The sequence below is a fragment of the Lactuca virosa genome, chromosome 5 (assembly GCF_052849685.1).
Source record: "Lactuca virosa cultivar CGN04683 chromosome 5, Lactuca_virosa_CGN04683_v6, whole genome shotgun sequence".
Lineage (NCBI taxonomy): Eukaryota > Viridiplantae > Streptophyta > Magnoliopsida > Asterales > Asteraceae > Lactuca > Lactuca virosa.
The window spans coordinates 46,005,117-46,025,736 of record NC_136430.1 but is presented as its reverse complement, the minus strand read 5'-3'; the positions used below and the strand labels follow the sequence as shown (position 1 = coordinate 46,025,736).

At 38.6% G+C, this 20,620-nt stretch overlaps 1 non-coding gene across 1 annotated transcript; it reads right to left on the bottom strand.

Annotated features, from left to right (window-relative positions):
- Window positions 1-416: 416 nt before the first annotated feature.
- On the bottom strand, window positions 417-523 carry LOC145118342 (small nucleolar RNA R71). The gene has a single exon (XR_013713297.1). It is a non-coding gene; the product is annotated as a small nucleolar RNA R71 (small nucleolar RNA).
- Between the last annotated feature and the right edge of the window lie 20,097 nt (window positions 524-20,620).

Below are 20,620 nucleotides of genomic sequence, written 5' to 3'. Positions count from 1 at the left end.
CGAGTGAACCCGAGAACGAGCCAGAGAACGAAATGGCGAACATTGATGAGATGGCTATGGGGGATTACAAGAAGCGCATTCGAGATGATGTGGGGCCGGGTTTAGTACATCCTACGATTCCTGCCAATGCCACATTCGAGTTAAAGGGACATATCCTTACTGCACTCAAGGATATCCCATTCTATGGGAAGGATCATGAGGATGCTTTTAAGAATTTAGACGAGGTCAATGATATTGCGGATTATTTTAATACTCCTAATATCCCAAGGGAGACAGCTTTGTTAAGGATGTTACCAGTCACTTTCAAAGGAGCTGCAAAAGACTGGTTGAAGGCTCTACCATCTGGTACAATCACCACATGGGCCCAATTGCGTGAGAAATTTCTAGATCAGTTTTGCCCATCCTCCAAAATCTCTAAACTCAAGAAGGCGATTGCCAACTTTGAGCAAAATCCGAGGGAGTCATTATACGAGGCATGGGAGCGCTACAAGGGGTTGTTAAGGAATTGTCCTCAACATGACCTAAATATTCAGCAAGAAATGTCGATATTCTATGGTGGGGTTAATGTCATGACTAGACAACTCCTTGATTCACAAGGACCACTAACAAAGAAGAACCCAAATCAGGCCAAGGAGCTGATTGAAGAATTTTCAAAGCACTCTTATGAGTATCACAACCCAGGGCGCGATGGGATAAAAGGCAGTGGAGGTGCATAAACTGAAGAGATGGCTACTGTGATGGCAATGCTTAGCACTATGGATAGGAGATTGACCCAAATGGACCAATCAATTCATGCAATTCGAGTTGGTTGCGAGAGATGTAGCGGCCCACATTTGACAAGGGGTTGCAATATGGATGAATATGGAAACAAGAAAGCTCAAGTTTGCTATTCGAGTGGGGACAAATACGATGAAGATTGGAGGAAACCAAAGAAGGAGTGGCTGCCTTACGATGAATACAAGAAGCAAAAAGAAGAGAAATTTAGGTAAACTGGTCGGGGTTTTTACCAAAGAGAGCAACCACCAGTTGAGAAGAAAGTTGATCTAGAGACCATGTTAATAAAGTTTATGGAAGCTTCAAAAAAAAGGCATGATGCTACTGATGCTATGATGATTGACCAACAATCATTATTAAAAAATCAACAAGCTTCCATCAATAACCTTGAAGTTCAACTTGGTCAACTCACTACTTTGGTAAATAAAAGACTGTCTCCACCAGTTCCTGAATTGAAGACACAATCTCACGTCATGGCCATTGATACTTGAAGAAGAAGCGATTTCTGAATTCCTTGAAGCTTTAGAAGTGGAGCCAAAGCCAGATGAACTGAAGCCTAAGAAGACAAAACTCGAAAACGAAGAATTTGCTGGAATACCAAGTTCACGTCGTGAGCACGATATGCTCACATCGTGGGCTCGGTCTGAACAGAATAATTCCGTATATGTTCCAGTTTATCACCCGCCTTTACCATTTCCGTCTCGAGCACGTCTTAGTCCACTGTAAAGGGAGCATCTGGAGTTTATTCACAAATGAAGGGTATTTCTATTAATACTCCTTTTATTGATTCACTTGCAAAAGTTCCAGAATACGCGAAGTTCCTCTGAGATCTAATAGACACTGGCCAAGAATTGAAGAAGAATTCTAAAGTGATCCTTAGTGAGGAAAGCTCAAGGGCTGTATTGGGAGAGATACCTAAGAAGATGGGAGATCCTGGACGCCTCACTCTTCCATGTGAGTTTGGTAATAATTTGAAGACATATGCTTTAGACGATTCTGGGGCTAGCATTAACTTTATGCCTTTTTCATTTTACCAAATGTTAAATATTCAGAAGATGAAGGCTACAAAAATGACAATCCACATGGCAAATCGTTCAGTGACTCACCCAAAAGGGATAGTAGAAGACATCCTAGTTAAAATTGGGAAATTCGTTTTCCCAGTTGACTTTGTAGTGATGGATATGAAAGAGGATGTGAATGTCCCCATCATTCTTGGTCGCCCTTTACTGAATACTGCTAGGGCTCTTGTCGATATTCGAGAGTCCAAGCTCACGTTGAGGGTTGGTGATGAAGAAGAAACTTTTGGACTACAAGATGGTTTCCAAGGATTTGATGTTCAAAGTGAAGTGTTCAATATTGAAGATGATAATGAGCTTGAAGAATTGGAGAAGCTTATGGAAGAAGAAATTAAATCAATTCAACAAGTCAAACGCACTAAACCAAGAGCATCCGTTCTGTTTTTCGTTGAAGTTATTGCCTTTACGAAACCAACATCTCTGATAAGTGAGGAAAGTGATGAAATATCAAGTGATGGAGAGGAGGTGACATCAAAAGTGACTAGCCCAGTGATGAAGGAGGAGGAGGTTATTATGAAGCTTAAAAATGATGAAAAATTGAAGACTCAAGGGATCAAACGCAAGCTCGATGGAGACGAAGTTAAGGTTAAAAAGGAGAATTCTAAAAAGGCGTATATTCGTTGAGTTCAAGCTTACAAGAGGCGTTTCAAAGAGCAGAAGATCCTGATGGTGGACTCTTCTGACGAATCAACGTAGGGGGCACGGAGTCCAGCTCAAGACTCCTAAAAAAGAAGCGCTTCTCGGGAGGCAACCCGAGTTTGGTTTGCGTTTTTCTTTCTCTTTTTAATTTTTGCATTTTTGTTTTAGGGAAGTCGATCTTATCATCCAAATCACTTTATACATGATACAACACTGAGTGTGGGGTCCCTAAAAATTAAAGAATAATAATTAAAAAATTTAGTTAATAGACAAATTGGGAGTCAGACGGTATTCACGACGTGAATTATTATGATTCACGACGTGAGTCCAGATTGAAATGGACAATATTCCATTAATCCATAATTAGCCCATTAAATGGCCCATTATTTTTAGTCCAGTCCAATTCTGGTATAGATTGAATAAGCCCAGTTTTAAGCCCAGACTGAATTCACGACGTGAATTTCTCTACATTCACGACGTGAATCCTGAAACACACGGGACCACAGAATAAAGAACACAGAACCCTCTTTGACCAAACATTTCTTTATTCCCACGAAGTGAAAGAGGCGACTGGTCCCCCCCTTGTTCGATTTCGGCCGCCACACGTCCTTTAATCCTCTTGTGCTTACGTAATTCTCCATCCTAGGTATTTTAATCTTTTTCCCATTGTTTATTATTGCTGTAAATGCTAGATTTAGGGGTTAGGGTATGCATTTAACTTGAATCTTAAAATCGATACCCTAAATCTATGAATTTCTTGCTGAATGTGTTTGAAATAAGTTTGAAATCGCCCTAGGAGTAAACCCCTTTGACATGGTTGGCCCGATTTGATTTCTGCCTTGATCGATTCCGGGTTCTGCTTACGAACTCACGACGTGAATTCCTCGAAATTCACGACGTGAATCCTGGATATTTACAGTTTTAAATTCTGTTTAATGCTAATCTTTTGGGATGTCTTTGTTGGTTTGTTTTTGTTTATTTTTACAGTAATGGCTCCCAGAAAAGAAGTTCCAACCGGGGTTGCTAATCTCCACCCGTTTTACTTCTTTCCAACGAATAAGTCACGGGATATTTCTACGCGTTGGAACAATCGGTTGGGGTGGCTTTACAACCGGGAGATTGCAGTCGCACCCACCATCAATTGGACACGGTTGAGGGAAGTTGGACTCATGGATAGGCTGTCCCCGTTTCTAACCAAAATCTTTATTAGAGATGGTTATTCGTTCCCTTGCTCGGGATGGCTCAATCTTTTTCGCATCCAAGAGCGGTTATATAAGGAGTTTTGTGTTGAATTTTTCTCAATAGTTACATTCCACGAGAATGTTCAAGACCCCCATTATCCACAAGCTTTGGTATTCCGTCTCGGGGGTGAGTATCGAGAGTGCAGCCTCATGGAATTTTCTTGGAGGGTGGGGATATATAATCCCCAGGAGGCTATGACTCCCGAGTTTAGCATGTTTTTGAGGGATTCAGCTAGAGGGTATGCGAATGATGTCACTGGGTTTGATTTCTGGCATAATATTGCCTCCGGAATATTCAATTCCGGAGTGTCCCCCGAGAGCAGCATTCGATCTCCTATCCACCGAGTACTACACCGATTTATCACTTTCTCCATCAATCACAGAAGGCATGGGGACAAGGTGACAAAGCAGAATTTATTCTTTTTATGGTGCATTTTGCAGCCGGGAGTGTGTTGCAACATCCCCTATTTTTTGGCACGCTTTCTGGCTGACTCTGCTGCCAGTTCTCGCCCCGGGAGCCCTATTTGTGGAGGGCATTTCATTACCCGTTTGGCCCGATCGTATGGGTTGCTTGTTCCCGGTATCACTCGTTCCATGACTTGCATGGATGAACATGAGTTTAGTATGGGTTATTTGGAGACTATGCGGGTGGTAAAAAATTATGGGACTCACTGGGGTATTTTGGGGTCGGATGATGAGGATGGTGATGAGCAGCAGGGTGATCAACCTGCACCACAACCAAGGCCGAGGAGAAGGAATGTGAGAGGACGAGGGGAAAGAGGAAAACCGGTTCGCCAATCAGCATCTATGGTAGCATCACAATTTGGGGATGATATGACAGGGTATTTTGACCAGCTTTCCTTGAGCATGAACTGGATTGGGGGGACAATGGAGAATTTGGTGCAACATTTCCATGTGGAGCAGCCTCCTCATTTAGGGTATCATTACCCACTTTGCCCTAGGATGAGCGAGTATCGAGGCCAAGGAGGAGATGGAGCCGGTGCAAGTGGAGCACGTGGTGAAGAAGATGACGATTGAGTTCCTATTTAGTTTTTGTTTTAATTTTATTTGGTTTAGATTTTTGTGGTTGTGAACTTGTTTTGGTTTGTAAGACTTTTAAACTATTATGTTACTTTTAGTTGTATTTTGGTGTTTTCATTACAACTTGCTAAGGAGTCTTGGGAAGGGAGTAAAGTCGAGTCAAGAGTCGTGATCGTCTAGTCAAGGGTCGTTACAAGTCTAGAGTTAAGAGTCGAGACCCACAATTAAAAATAAGTGTGGGGTGAGTCGAGAGAGAGGATGAGATTAGCAAGGAGTCATAGAAATTCTGCATTCAGCAGTGTTTTTAACAATTTAGAAATTTGAATGGGATGCCAAAAGTAATAAGAACAATGGCAGTCTCATTTTTCAGTCGCCCAGTTTTCACGACGTGAGAATACACTATTCACGTCGTGAGTTGAGTTATAATAGATTACAGAATCCGCATTCCTGCGACCTCACGTCGTGAGCCTATATAATTCACGTTGTGAGTTTTTCCATTTTCATTATATTTGGTGTTTTTTATGACGCGCATGCTGGCTGTTTCCTCTACTATACAAAGTGGTGTATGCTTTCCCACATTATTCTATACATTTTGAAGACTTAAACCATCCTTGTGGGAGTTTGAAGTTTCGATTCATTGCTTTTTCGCTTGTTGGCTCACTTACATCTTTCGTGAGTTCAAGTCCAAGTTCCTATTTAGATGAAGTTCCATATTCAAGATGCACATGTCAACTACACATTTGGAGTTCGCTCTTGCCACTTCTATCCCAGGGGAGTCTGTTCCTTTTTCTCCCTTTATTGCTTTTTATTTATTTTATGCATGCAATGAGGGCATTGTATGTAATAAGTGTGGGGTAGGGGGTAGAAAAAGTAAATTAGTAAATTGCTAGAAATCTTAGGGAATTTAAAATTTTTCATGGGTTTGAAAATAATATTAGTTCTAGTAATAATAATTTGAACTTAAGTTGCTAGTGTTGCATTGGGATGATCTGATAAGGGCTCAAATGTTTAGTTGAGCCAATACACGTTATAGTGCATTTGTGGCCTCCCTTTTTCTAGTGAAATCATGGGACAAAAACACAACCTCGCTTAGTTTGAGGGATGCGATATGTTTAGCAGCCTAAACCTGAAATGTATCCAGGAAAATTAATATCCTTAACCAATAAAGGTTGAAGTAAAGCGCCCCTGCTTAAGCATGTAGGTTTTTGAGTGATATAAAAAGTGAGTACATGTAAAAAAAAGTGAGAAATTACCAACAAAGTGAAAATTTGAAGAATTTTTGGAGCATAAAAGTATCAAAGTATGAAGATCAAAAATCGAAAATTCTGAAGTTTTCAGAAGTTGAAGAGATCAAAAACATAAAAGTTTGTGAATTTAAAGAAATCAAAGATCAAATTATCAAAGAAGTGAAAAATTCCAAAGAGCTCCATATTGGTATCGAAAAATTGTAATTTTCTAGATTATGTATGCTTGGGTGGCTTTACAAAAATACCTTGAGGTTAGAAAGTTTTATGCGGATGGATTCGGAGGGTTGCATAAAATGAGCATTGTTCGAAAGAAGTGGGCGAGTGTTTATGAGGATTGTGAGTATTTAGAATTGAGGGGGGTTACTTAGGAAAAATTTTAGACACAAATGCATGCGTTGAGGTCTTGGCATAATGGCTGAGTTTGAGTTGGATTGTTCTATGTGATGTTGGTGATGAATGTTTAAGTTTAAAAATAATTAAATTTGCTTGAGGGCAATCAATGAACAAGTGTGGGGTATTTTGATATTGCCATATTTATACATATTTTTAGGCAATATTTATTTACATTTTTATTAATATTTTGGTTAATTGCATAGGATAATGGTACTTATAAGAATAAATTGTTATTTGCAGCCAAAATAGAGGCATTTTCGAAGTAAGGGACCAGAATTGACAATATTTGGAACTTTGGAGGCTTGAAGGGAAGAAGGATGAAAAACTCAGCAAAAAAAGCGTTCTCACGACGTAAATTGTTCATGATTCACGACGTGAGAAGAGTATTCCAGAAGATTTACATCCGGGTGAAAGAGTCCTTGTCGAATACGAAAAGATCGCATTCACGATGTGAATCCGTATGGTTCACGACGTGAACTAGGGAAATCAGAAAACTATAAATTCCCTTGCCCATTACGATTTGAGAACTTCTTGGCTGAGAGAAAAGGTGGCCTGAAGACGATTTAGAGCAGAAGAAGAGTCCTGGAAAAGGCTTTAAACACCAAAAGGGGGTAAAGGTTCATAATTAGTTAATTAGTTTGATAGTTATGAACATGTTTGATAATTTGATTTGTGTTTGCTTACTTGTTACTATGAGTAGCTGAATCTAGCAGCTCTTGTCTAGCTAGATGAAGCTTCTGAATTATGTTTTAGCTTAATGACTATTGAATATGTTTAGTTGGTAAATTGCTTGTGTTTGATTAGCATTACCTAGCATGTTATTTTAGTTTCTTAGTTGCTTAAATTCATGTTAAGTGTAGCTTAGTGACCATTAAATTACATGAACTTGAAACCTAGTAATTTAGTGAACATTGAATTGCTAGAGCTAGGATCGACCAAAATCTTAGATAAGTGATAAAAGTAACTAATTTAGTTGTGCTAGAGGACATAATTTATGACCATAATTGTGTTTGCTTAGATAAATCTTACATAGCTCACTTATAACTAATAACTAATTCTGTGTTTTGCTTATGTGTGACCATACAAGGTAATTCATGAATCGGTAAAAAGCTTAGTAAATTTGGACTTAAATTGCTAGTTACATAATAATCGGTGACCAACTTTGATAATACATAATTATTAGCTAAACATAAATAAAGAAGTGGATTCAAACTAGACAGGAGTAATTTTAATTAATTGATTGAATTTTGTGACTTAAGTTCATATGGTCTTGCAAAATCAGATAAAACCCCATCTTTATTCTAAAAATAGGTTAATTTAGTAAATTAATTAGTTGACACCGTTCCCTGTGATCGACACCCGACTTACCCAACTATTCTATAATTCGACTAGGTACACTGCCTAGGTGCATTTTAGTTAGTTAAGTTAGTAGGGTTATAAATTATAAAATTAGTGGGTACTTTTGTGCACATCAAGGACAGACCCTTCTGCCGCTGCGGTACTCGATCTGTCTCTCCAGAACTTGAAAACTCTAGTGGTCTGTCTCCCTGCCAGACCACCCTCGCAAAATATCATCATGTTAATCGCTCATCGAATAATAGACTTTAACAACACTCTACCAATTCCGATTCCCTAATCGATCCCGGTCGAAACTCAAAAGGAACGAAAAGGTCATATCCCGCTAAGGACCCACCGCCTGAACAGCTAGCAGAACTCTTCTGAAGAAAAGATCCTCAAACTCTGTCCTCAGACACAAGAAAGCGATCAAGCCAGCTCGGAACGATCCTCTGACACCCTTAATCATAAGCCCCAGTTTTGTTGGGTTTTTGAGCATTCTAACACTCCTAAGGTGTGCATGCAACCCTAAATACCTTGGATCTATGTTTTCTCTATTATACATGCAAATATGAACTTTCCAAGGTATTGTTCAAGCTAGCATAATATAAAGTACATGTAATATAAAATCTAGTAGAATTACATACCTCTTTCTTGTAGCTTGATTCCATGAAGCTTAAGAGCCTAGTGCCCCAAATGTGACACCTCAAATGGTTCACACAACATCATGAACATTTGGAATAACCATGAGAAGAGATACTTCACTCTAGAAATCGGCTTGCCCTCTCGTGTATGCACTAGTGCCAATTTCACCAACTAATGGGGTCTTTATATAGTGTGCACATTAGGGTGACACCATGTAACCCATGTCTTTACCCATTCCTAATGCTCCATGGCTTTTAACCTCCATGTAGTATCCATGGGTCACCACATGGGTTAAACCCAACATAAGGAATCATGGATCATAAGCCCACATATATACGAATGAATGATTTACACAATCAATCCCCATATATTTAATTAGTCTCCTTTTGATCACAAATTTAATTCCATATTAAATCTTGATCAATACTAATTAAATAAGATGATTTCATATTAATATATTAGAACTTATAATATATTAATATGTCACAAATATCCTCTTCTCACAAAAGGTCTATCCAAATTGTTCCGATGCCATGCAACCCAAATGGATCATGTTGGGTCGGGTCAAGTATATACCAATTATAGTTATGGACTTAGACACTAATCCAACAGTCTTGACTCCAACCTGACCAGCAATCGTAGCTCTTAAAAGCCGCTGTCGAACTCTGAACAAATCAATGATGCGTCCATTAGATAAGTGATCATATATTCCTCCATTCTAGATATCATATGGACTGAGACATGGATTATAATCAATCTCTCTGTCCATTTATTTTTTCCCGATTTCTGATTTATGACGACCGACTAATTGAACAAATCAAATCAATCCAGGCTTGGCCAAGCACTTAGGGTGTCATCACTAAATCATCGAGGGGCCCACAGATATCGCTTTTATCCCTTTAAGGGTAAAAGGAATGGATAAACTTTGACTCATATGCTTGTACTAACTACTTGTTGAATCATACACAAAGGAACGTTTTATAACATCGAGTTACCAATGCGTTTTCGTGCAATCAATGTATAACCAACTCATAGTCAACAACTCATATCTCTAGGTTTGAAGAATATAAGATATTATCGTCTCATGATTCACTCGTGATAAAATCCATGAAGTGATTCAAATGAGCGTGGGTTTAATCCAATACTCGAATCTTATTCCAGGAGCACTCATGAATATTGCAGCTAAGTCTAGCCACCTAGACAGACTACAGACCCATTCATGACAGTCTTGCCTCAATACCTACTTCCAAAGTATGATTGACTGTGGACGGTTTGAATAACTTAGTTATTCGGGAAGTCAAAACATGCAAAGTGAAACACAAGAATAATACTAATCCTATATGGCCCCAACACTTTGAGAGTAAATAAAAACACCTTTTATCTACACACCATATTGATTACTCATTATTCATGTAATGTTTCGAATTATCAACTTAATACTTGAATTAAAACAATAGTCATGCCATGCTCCAAGCATGCACACTATGTTTACCTATGATCCTTTCTTTTGTGAAATAGATCAATTGAACATGACTCCAATGATGCTCATTTCATAATCTCAATCCCTTTTGTAAATGTAAGAATACCAAACTCTTGCCATTTACTGTAATCTGTTAGATTCTAAACTTATATGCAATGATTCTCTTGTAATGACTATGCACAAAAGTCACAAAGACTTGGCAACAGACATTACAAAATATTCCAATGGAGATCAATTCCATGGAAACGAAGTCTCATATTCAAAGTACATTCCTTTGAACATCCTTCTTTTCATGAAGTTTTCTAATATTACACAGATTCAGAGAATAACTTCCACCTAAGGAAACAATTCCATATTTCCATTTTGACCATCACTTCTGAACAAGAGTTGCCTCTTTTCAGAATATGTCAATATGGTCCTAACTATGTACTTCCAATTGTCCATGAGCAACCAATCTTTGGTAAACCTCAGATTGTCCTCGACAATTGCTTGATCATTTTAGTCATATCCAGTTCTATTCCTTTTTTCCTCTTAATGCCCTAGTCATTTGGAAAATTTAGAATGGATAAATATTATAGCACATGTAATCAATCCTATACCCGAAGCATATGGGACACGATTCATGCTATAAAATTTTTATTTTCCATGTTCTCAAAATTTGACTATGAGGAGGGATGCCATAATCATAATCGAATTTTGAGAACGCAATATATAGAATTTTCTTGTGTTGAACCATTCCAACATAAAATTCATATATATATATATATATATATATATATATATATATATATATATATATATATATATATATATATCCTTGACTAAAGGTGATTAAAATCTCAATCTAAGCTTTTAGAATTGAAATGAAGTATATCTTGTCCCTTAATTATAGCAAAACAACCTTTTCAAAGCGAATTGAAACTCTTGTTTTCTATAATTAACATTGCTAACTTGCAACACTTAATCATAACAATCATGTTCCCACTAGCATAATGATTATTATCTTACTAGCATAACACTTATGCTCCCACTAGCTTTAACATGTACCCAGAAATCAACTGGACTTCTAGAAATCAATACTTTATTGACTTTCTTACCGAAGTTCAGATTTCTTATACGAGATGCTTTGATAAGACTTTATCAAAACCATACACTTTTCCTTAGATAGCTCACATGTGTGTCTAAACAATTATGAAGAGGGATGCCGTAATCATAATGTTTAGACCTTTTGTCATTCTCACTAGTTAGTGTGTCGGTTAACCATACACGCTCCACTAACGACATGAGAATGCAAATATCACAATTGCTATCACTTAAAATCTACTTAGTGAAAGCGTTTCCTCACCATCATATTCATGAATCGAAGAGAAACCTTGTGACACTTAGATTTTTATGGTGTAAGTGTTCCTATCCATGTGAATTTGTCATAACCATAATCACAAGACAAGGTTAGTGACAAACCCAAACTCATATGGACTGAACTTGCCCATTCTCATTTTCTTGCCACCCGACAACACAAGGGCCTACCATTGCTTCCAGGTTGTTATGCAAACAATTGAGAACTCATAGAACTCACAAGCATAGTCAACTTTTAACTGGAATAGACACAGAAATAAGAATATGTCAACACGATAGGTTTACAACCTCAAGTTGTGTGCTAGTGATTAAACAATAGGTTTCATTCTTGATTAGTTCTTGAAACTTTCTCAAAATCTTTTAAGACTCCCACTAACCTCTTGACATATGATATTCTCTTTGTCAAGAACCATTCCTTGACAAAACAAATATTCAAAAGTTAGTGCGGATTCTTAACAAGTTAAACACTTCTCACAATTGGTCTTAGTTGGTCTTTGTTTTATCCAAAACATCACAACTAACCAACTTCAAATGTACAAGAATAGGAAACATATTACTCTACATTTGACAAGTGTTATAAACTTTCTACAGATTATGTCACTCAAGTTACAATCTTGGAGTATGACTCTAAGACTTGTTTTTGGAACGAAGTATGATTTATCTTTTGATTTGACCATTTCCACAATTCACGATTCCTCTCCTTAGCCAAACAAATGCACTAAGGTGTCCTTAGAGGACAAATTGTGATATTGTTTTATAATCACTAAGATAATCATAAAACAAGATACTCAAGTACTCTCCCATCTCTTCAGATTGGAGAAGCTTTTATCTTTCTGCCTAATTTGATTCTTCTTATTCATTCTGCCAATCATTGAAACCTTTCCAATGTTTCAGAATTACATTTAAACTTGTAAGCATAACCATATTTACTGAACTTTAGTAAATCATAATGAATAATCTTAGTAGCCTTTGTGGTGGACTTGACCAGTTCACAACCTAATGTACCCGATCCTTTAGTCCTTCACTTGACTCACGCATACATGTGGACAAGGACTTAGTCTTAATTTTCCAAAGATGAAAATTCTCATTCATCACACTATACAACTTGCATGATTCCAAGTTTCGGTCCAATTGAAACTTGGGTAATGAGAATCTTTCCTTATTTGGTAAATTATGACACGACCACAAATGAAAGAATCAAATCCATTTTCCAATATTGCTATCAATGGTAACATATAAACAACAATTTTTCACAAATGCCATTGTAAGGATACTTAAAATAAATAAATCAAAACTTTTTTTTTAAAGACTTGCAGAAAAATCTTATCCTTACAATGCAAATACATATGAAAACTATGTTGATATCTATTCCTAAGCAATCTATCGTAACTCTTAAGCAGTTGCTCAAAATTCTGATCACCGAACCATTTTCGTGATCAGAATCAGCATACTCTTTCTTTAAGCTTCCTTTGATTTTTCTAAAACATCAAAATGTAATTACATTACATCATGTATTAAGAATCTCCAAATAGGAACTTAATAGAGTTAGATAATGGACTTTTACCTGAAGCAAAGTCAATCTTTTTGACTTTTACCATCCTTATGAACTTTCAGGTAAATTCGACAGCTTCGCAACCAATGCCCCTTCTTTTGGCAAAAGAAACATATGGACTCTTTGGAAATGGTACACTTGATTGTCTCAGACTTAGCCTTTCTCTTTACCATTGGTCAAATGACTTGACCATGGCCAATCCCTTTCCATTGGGAAGAGAAAGCTTTTTTTGGACTTCCAATGTCACGATTGTCAATGTCCAAATAGGGTTGGGAAGTAGATCTTCTAGTATAGTTTGCTTTACCAATGCTCCAAATCATTGCTGATTTAGCAGCATCAAGCAAATAGGTAAGATCACTAAAGGGTCATGTCGCGATCTATCATCAGGGAGTAACTGAAGAACCAAGTCAACAGCCAGCTACCTCGAGACTTCGACACCCGACTCTCCCGACTTGCCAATATGTGACTTAACCTCCAAGATGTATGCACATATAGTCTTTGCTTGCCAATAGGGATTGAGTGACTTGGAACTTTTCAAGTCTTGAAACTTGTAGGATAGGGTGAATTATTGGAGGAGGTGGAGGAAGTGAAGTATGATTTCCAGTCCCATTAATGCACAACAAAGAGATTAATCTTTCACCTTGATTGCCATTTGGGATATCATCTTTATTAGGAAGCTTGTTCCTAAAGATTTGGGAAGACCACAGTTGTCTAAACTAGACATTTATAATGGGAGAAATTGAAGTCAGTTGATTTAAAGTCCTTAATATAACACCCAATATGAAATATTAAGGCTAGGACCCAACAAACTATTTATAACCGGAAGAGGGATGCCGTAATCCAAGTTATAAAATATTTGAAGGTACGTAAATGACGATTTACCAATTTCCACCATGAAAACGAAATATAATTAAGTTTTAATTGGATTTGAAACTCCTAGATCTTTTGAGATACATTGAACTTTCAATGGCATGTTTGAATCTCGATTGTGCCCTCTCAAGTTTGTGACTGGGATGTCGAGGATCACAAAGAAGGTGTGAATAACCATGCAAATTGACTTGGTACCCTCAACTTTATCACCTAATTGATGTGTCGGTTAACCACACGCGCTCCACCGATCTATGATAAAACTTAAGTCACCCTTTGCCACACATTGTCAGTCCCATGTTAGTGTGCCGGTTAACCACACACGCTCCACTAACGACTTCACAAAGGTGCAAAGTGTAATTTCATGGGTTAGCACCATTTCACATTTTCCTAAGTAACTAAGATTGGGAATTTATAAGTGTTTAGTTACTTAGTATTTATCATTATACTCTTAATGAAGGGAGAATTATAGTCTTTATCCTACCCGTTCGGCTAACGACCCTCCACCAGTCAAGGAAACGGTGGGTGAGAGTGGACACCCATTAAACTGCCATTTTATAGGCAGTAACCTTATACCCCCTTAGAGACTGTCTTCGTGAATGAGGCCTACTAACGGTAAGATTGACTTTATCTTATACATATCTATATAATTAAAATTATAATAATAGTATAAGGGTTGAATTTTAAACTTTTAAACTTCTAAGGTTTAATTTGGAATTAAAGCATTCATAAGCAAAACTTTACAAATTCCAAAACCTGAGGGCAAGTATTGAAACTTTTCAAAACTCTTGGATTTTCATAACTTATGAGTTTAATTAAAGTCTTAAAGACTTTAATGAAGAGACTCTTGAACATCCATAACTTGAGGACAAGTTATGAAGTCCATAAAAACTATTTATGAGGAAAAGACTCTTCATTTTGTAACCTATGGCAATTTTATGAGTTTTAAGATTCATAAATGTGACTTTTCATATAACTTGAGGACAAGTTACAAAAACACATTTTATGAACTACCTCTAGATCAATTTGGATTAAAACCAACTATCACATAATTTTTCATTAATCTAGATCAACTCATAAAACAAGGTAACACAAAAAAAACTTTTGGTTTTTCCATAACTTGAGGACAAGTTATGGAATCCATTCAATGTCATTGAGATCAAAAATTACACTAATAAACAATTTGCACATAATTCCTATGATCTACCAAAACTCATAAGCATGAACAATCCATATCAATAATTTTTTTTTTCAAGAATCATATAAACATATATAAAACTTGAAACTTTGATAATAACTTTGAAATTGGTTTACCATAATCATTACCACATTTAAAAAACAGGTTTTATAAGTCCAAAACAGTTAAAGGTAATGATTCTAAACAAATTCCAGCACCAAAACTCGAAAATCTGCACTCAGGAGCACCAACTCGTCGAGTGCATGAACTGACTCGGCGAGTTGGTTGAAGATACACAAGAACTCGTCGAGTTCCTTCATGGACTCGGCGAGTCCACTGTCCAATGAGCAGTTTTTCGACATTTTCAGCAAACAGCATCAAGTATTATTGAAAACAAGCCTAGGCTCTGATACCACTGTTGGGTTTTTGAGCATTCTAACACTCCTAAGGTGTGCATGCAACCCTAAATACCTTGGATCTATGTTTTCTCTATTATACATGCAAATATGAACTTTCCAAGGTATTGTTCTAACTAGCATAATATAAAGTACATGTAATATAAACTCTAGTAGAATTACAGACCTCTTTCTTGTAGCGTGATTCCATGAAGCTTAAGAGCCTAGTGCCCCAAATGTGACACCTCAAATGGTTCACACAACATCATGAACATTTGGAATAACCATGAGAAGAGATACTTCACTCTAGAAATCAGCTTGCCCTCTTGTGTATGCACTAGTGCCAATTTCACCAACTAATGGGTCTTTATATAGTGTGCACATTAAGGTTACACCATGTAACCCATGTCTTTACCCATTCCTTATGCTCCATGGGTTTTAACCTCCATGGAGTATCCATGGGTCACCACATGGGTTAAACCCAACATAAGGAATCATGGATCATAAGCCCACATATATAAGAATGAATGATTTACACAATCAATCCTCATATATTTAATTAGTCTCCTTTTGATCACAAATTTAATTCCATATTAAATTTTGATCAATAATAATTAAATAATATGATTTCATATTAATATATTAGAACTTATAATATATTAATATGTCACAAATATCCTCTTCTCACAAAAGGTCTATCCAAATTGTTCTGATGCCATGCAACCCAAATGGACCATGCTGGGTCGGGTCAAGTATATACCAATTATAGTTATGGACTTAGAAACTAATCCAACATGTTCCTCTCAAAAGTCCCTTCCACCACTAAGCACCAGGTCAACTCCCGACCTAGTAGTTGATCCTCCAAAGGTTACCCACTGCACACCTAATAAAACGACTTACCGACTTCCTTCTCACAATAACTATCTCGGCCCATCGTGACACACAATTCACGAAGTTCGCTTTACCCCAAGCGAATACTACAACCCCATCTGAAGTCGTCTCACCTCCGACCTCTATCGTCTACCACCTACTGGTTCCATGCGTCTCGCGGTTCGTCCCATACCAACGAAACTGACCCACCTCGGTCTAAGACATCAGATGGAGATCAATACCCCTCAAAATGAAACCCATATACGAATCCGGAACCTCATTTCGCCTACTCAATACACGAATTGTCCCAAACTCAACTTGAGAGTCTGATTCAAAAGGAAAGAACTGGAACCACTCATTTCCAATCTGATAGTCAACCATACCCGCGATTCGCGAATTTATGCACACACCATCTCTCCAATTTCTTCCGATGACGATAATCCGTCCTCAACCCGGGATATAACAATTCCCGACCATCAGGGAGACCCCAGTCTCGCCCTTGGTCGGGCAACCAGGTTCCCGAAGACTCAAGTGGTAAGGCTACCCAAGCCTAAGAACTCCTCTGAGTCATACTCTGACTAGTGAATACTACAGCTCCCCGTAGAATATTATTCACTCTTATCGACTACTGAGTGATACGGTTCCCCCCGTAGTATTAAGACGCTCCTTTATTGACTCATGAATGCTACGGCTCCCCGCAGACTTACGACACCCTCTCACTAACTTGTGAATGCTACGACTCCCCGCAGTATCACAACACTCTGTCGCTAACCATTGAATACTACGGCTCCCCGCAGTACCACAACACTATCTCGCTGACTAGTGAATACTACGGCTCCCCGCAGTATCACATCACTCTCCCGCTATCCAGTGAATACTACGGCTCCCCACAATATCAAGACACTCTCTCGCTGACTAGCGAATACTACGGCTCGTCGCAGTACCACGATACTCTCTCCCTCCGACTCATGGATGCTACGGCTCCCCGTAGTCTTACAACACTCTCTCGCTCACTGACTCACCATGGGCTCACTACATGGTTTTCCTTATAATCCCAAGCGATTACTCCCACTCGGATCCACTTGCTCTCTCATCACCCCATAATCTCATCATCAAGACATCACTACACTGAGTTCACTAACTCATACTCTGCAGCTCAACATAGATAGGTGCTTACACCCACCTAGCTTATGCATCACCACTCCTTATGTAAGTTCTCGTAGGCAAGGCACTTTTCTCAGCATAGATACACCCTTAGATAGTCCCACTCCGGCGACAATTAACTGATGGGTTCCCACTGGAACAAAAGTCACTCGGTACTCCACTCGCCATCTCACAATTCGAGTCTCAACATGACCAAAAAGTTTGTACATCATACTCGGGTACCTCGATACACTATCACAGCATCTCACGATGTCTTGCTTCAACCACTGATTTTCCACTCACGCAAATCGAAACATCGAAATGCTCCCATCTTAGAAATTGAAACACGGAGGAATCGTCGATCACTGAAAATACGTTGAAGAAAATCCGAAGCTCCATCCTCTACTGATCACCACCCATACAAAACTACTCATACCGACTCTGAAACTGGTTGACAAATCAATTGCTGCCCCTCCTGGAGTATAGATCACAATCTATACCTATACCCGCAAATCTCAGCTATTGCACCCTGAACTCAGCGACCCAACCACTTCGAACTCAACATTTGCAAACCCGAAAAATCCCTTGTCACAATAAATTATCTGACCAACGGCCACCTGCTGTGGATTCACTCATCCTTTCTTAAGAACATACACATACATCATCTCGCCTTGCACCTCGCCTCATCCACCAATAACTCAGGTCTCATGTGTCTGCACCGCAGATCTCCATAACCAGTTCTCTAACCGCATTTGAACGGATCGCTGATCCTCTCAATAGAATACCCAGTTCTCCCCCACGCAGGGTTCGAACCATCACCAATTGGCATACCGAAAATCTACTCCATAGACTGTTTCACCAGGTACATCACACTTGACTCTTGGAACATACCACGTAATCACTCAACGATCTTCCTGGTGGAAACCAAGCAACTCCAAATATCCTGTAACTTAGACAAAAACCTCAGAATCCTCCCAACGTGACTGCCTCTAGTCATCTCGAAACCTCAAACCGACACACCGCCGGATACCCCAACTGTTCCGAAATAGTCCTGACTATCAATCTGGAAATAATGCACTATCACGCATCTTGTCTCTGATTCCTCGACCAACCTCCCATCGCGGGAATCATCATAAAAACAAGAGACGTCACTCTCACAGTCGATACACAACGTAGATAACGAGGGCCACCGCCCCGATATACCCCTCTTAATCACCTGGAACTACTGCCAAAAGTATGCCTCCCTCAGTAAGGCACCTCGTTGTTTTCTTCCATCTTAGTCCCACTAATGACGCTCTCATGGTATAAGAAATACCTCGCAGCAAACATACTGCCCAAATACTCTGGTGAAAAGGTTGCAACCCTATGCTACCGCACGGGGTTTACCTCCAAACTCTGAAACCGGAAGCTCGTTATCTCTTTTGCTCCTCCCAGGAAATGGGGACAGCGTAACTCTTGTCACAGAAGGTGACGTCTCATCTATCGGTCGATTGCTCACTCAGACCGCGATCCTCCAATAAGCATCAGCTCTACTCATCCCTGAGTCTTGCGACTCCAACTGGCATATCACCAATAAAATCTCTCGGAAACTAACTCGATTTCCCTCTCAAGGTAAGCTCCATTGAAACTCGCTCGACATGGCTCTCTGGCCCCACACTCTATCATATCTGATCTCAGTCTAATCAATCACAACTGGATAACTGGTAATACCAGAAGCACTAACCACCACGAATCATGGTACTCGAACCATGCGATCACCTCTCAATCTGCTACGAATCATGACACTCGAACCATGTTATCACCTCTCAATCTGCTACGAATCATGGTACTCGAACCATGTTATCACCTCTTAATCTGCTACTTAGAACCTCTGGAATTCTCCCTGTTTCGAGTATGGGTCCTCTGCTTTCAGTAGTATAGGCGCATACTACCTGCCACATCTGCCCATACTTTCCACATGGATCGTCCAAGATTTCCTAAGTAGCTGCTCAACCTTCTCAATCACCAATCCCGATATACCTGGTCGCTACCAAGCGAATACTCCCTCTATCAGCGTACTCTTCTGACTAAAGTCACTCCAAAGAACCAAAGCCTGGAATCCCACTCCAAATCAGATAAGCTCAGATCCAAAGCTTGGAATCCCACTCCTTCTTTTTCAAGGCTCCTTCTTCACTCCAAAGAACCACAAGATCACTCAATAGCTCATAAATGGTCACACAAGCTCAATAGACGGGTATTTAGGGTTTGAGAGGGTTTAATGTCTGAGCATGGTGGCCAGGAATAAGGCCATCTTATTCTTTATATATGGACACCCCCTCATTTAGGGTTTTCATTATATGCCTAGTACGCCCAGCATACCCTCTGGTACGCCCATCGTACTAGGTGGCTCCGCTTAAAAGTCACGCAAATGAGTACGCTAAGCGCACACACGTACGCACAATGTACTCAGCTGTCACCTTTCTCAAATAAGGGACTTATCCTGCCAAAGCTTCAAACTTCCATAGTTTACTCGATATAACGATGTTTCCAATGAACCTCATATCCACAGAAAGGTGATGAGAAGCCCTACGCTTCTAGCAACTCGTCGCAGCCCCGAGGCTTCCTCATGTCCGGGTTGCAGCCCTCGAACCCTAATCACGGACGATCTGAAACATGATGTTACATGTAATATATGAGGAAAAGATGAATTGTTGGATACGAATTTGTTTTAACTTGATTTCTTGTGATTGAAAGTGTCGTAAATATGATTAAAAGTTGCTATTGAATCTATTTTAGTTTTTTTTAGTATGGAGTTGTAATCTAACAATTACCACCTCCTGTCTAACATAAAGCTCAAAAACAGTGCCTTCACTTTCACTCGATGAATTGAAAGAAAAAACTAAGAATTTTGGATCTAAGGCATGGATTGGTGAAGGTTAATATAGAAGGGTTTATTTTGCAAACTTAAATAATGGAAAAAGTGTTACTGTGAAAAAAACTTGATGGTTTCTCCAGAGGCTGAATAAAATTCAGAGTTTTTGACTTAGGTAAAGTCAACAATATCCTTTTCTATTTTCATTTCATACTATAACAACATTGTACATTGAAAAATCTACCTAATCACTATTAGATGAAAGTATATTTCATTATTTCTTGCATTCATCTTTATGAATAATGTTTTTCTTTCGATTCAAGGTTTCAATGGTTTCAACACTCTAGCATGACAACTTTGTTGATTTGTGTGGTTAGTATGTTAAGGGAAATACACATATCTTCGCTTATGAATTTGCGACTATGTGATATTCATATGACATATGCATATGAGTATACATATAGATGCATTAAAAATATTTTTTTTAATGTGTATGTGCATATGCATATGTTTTTTAAAAACATGCATATACACAAAA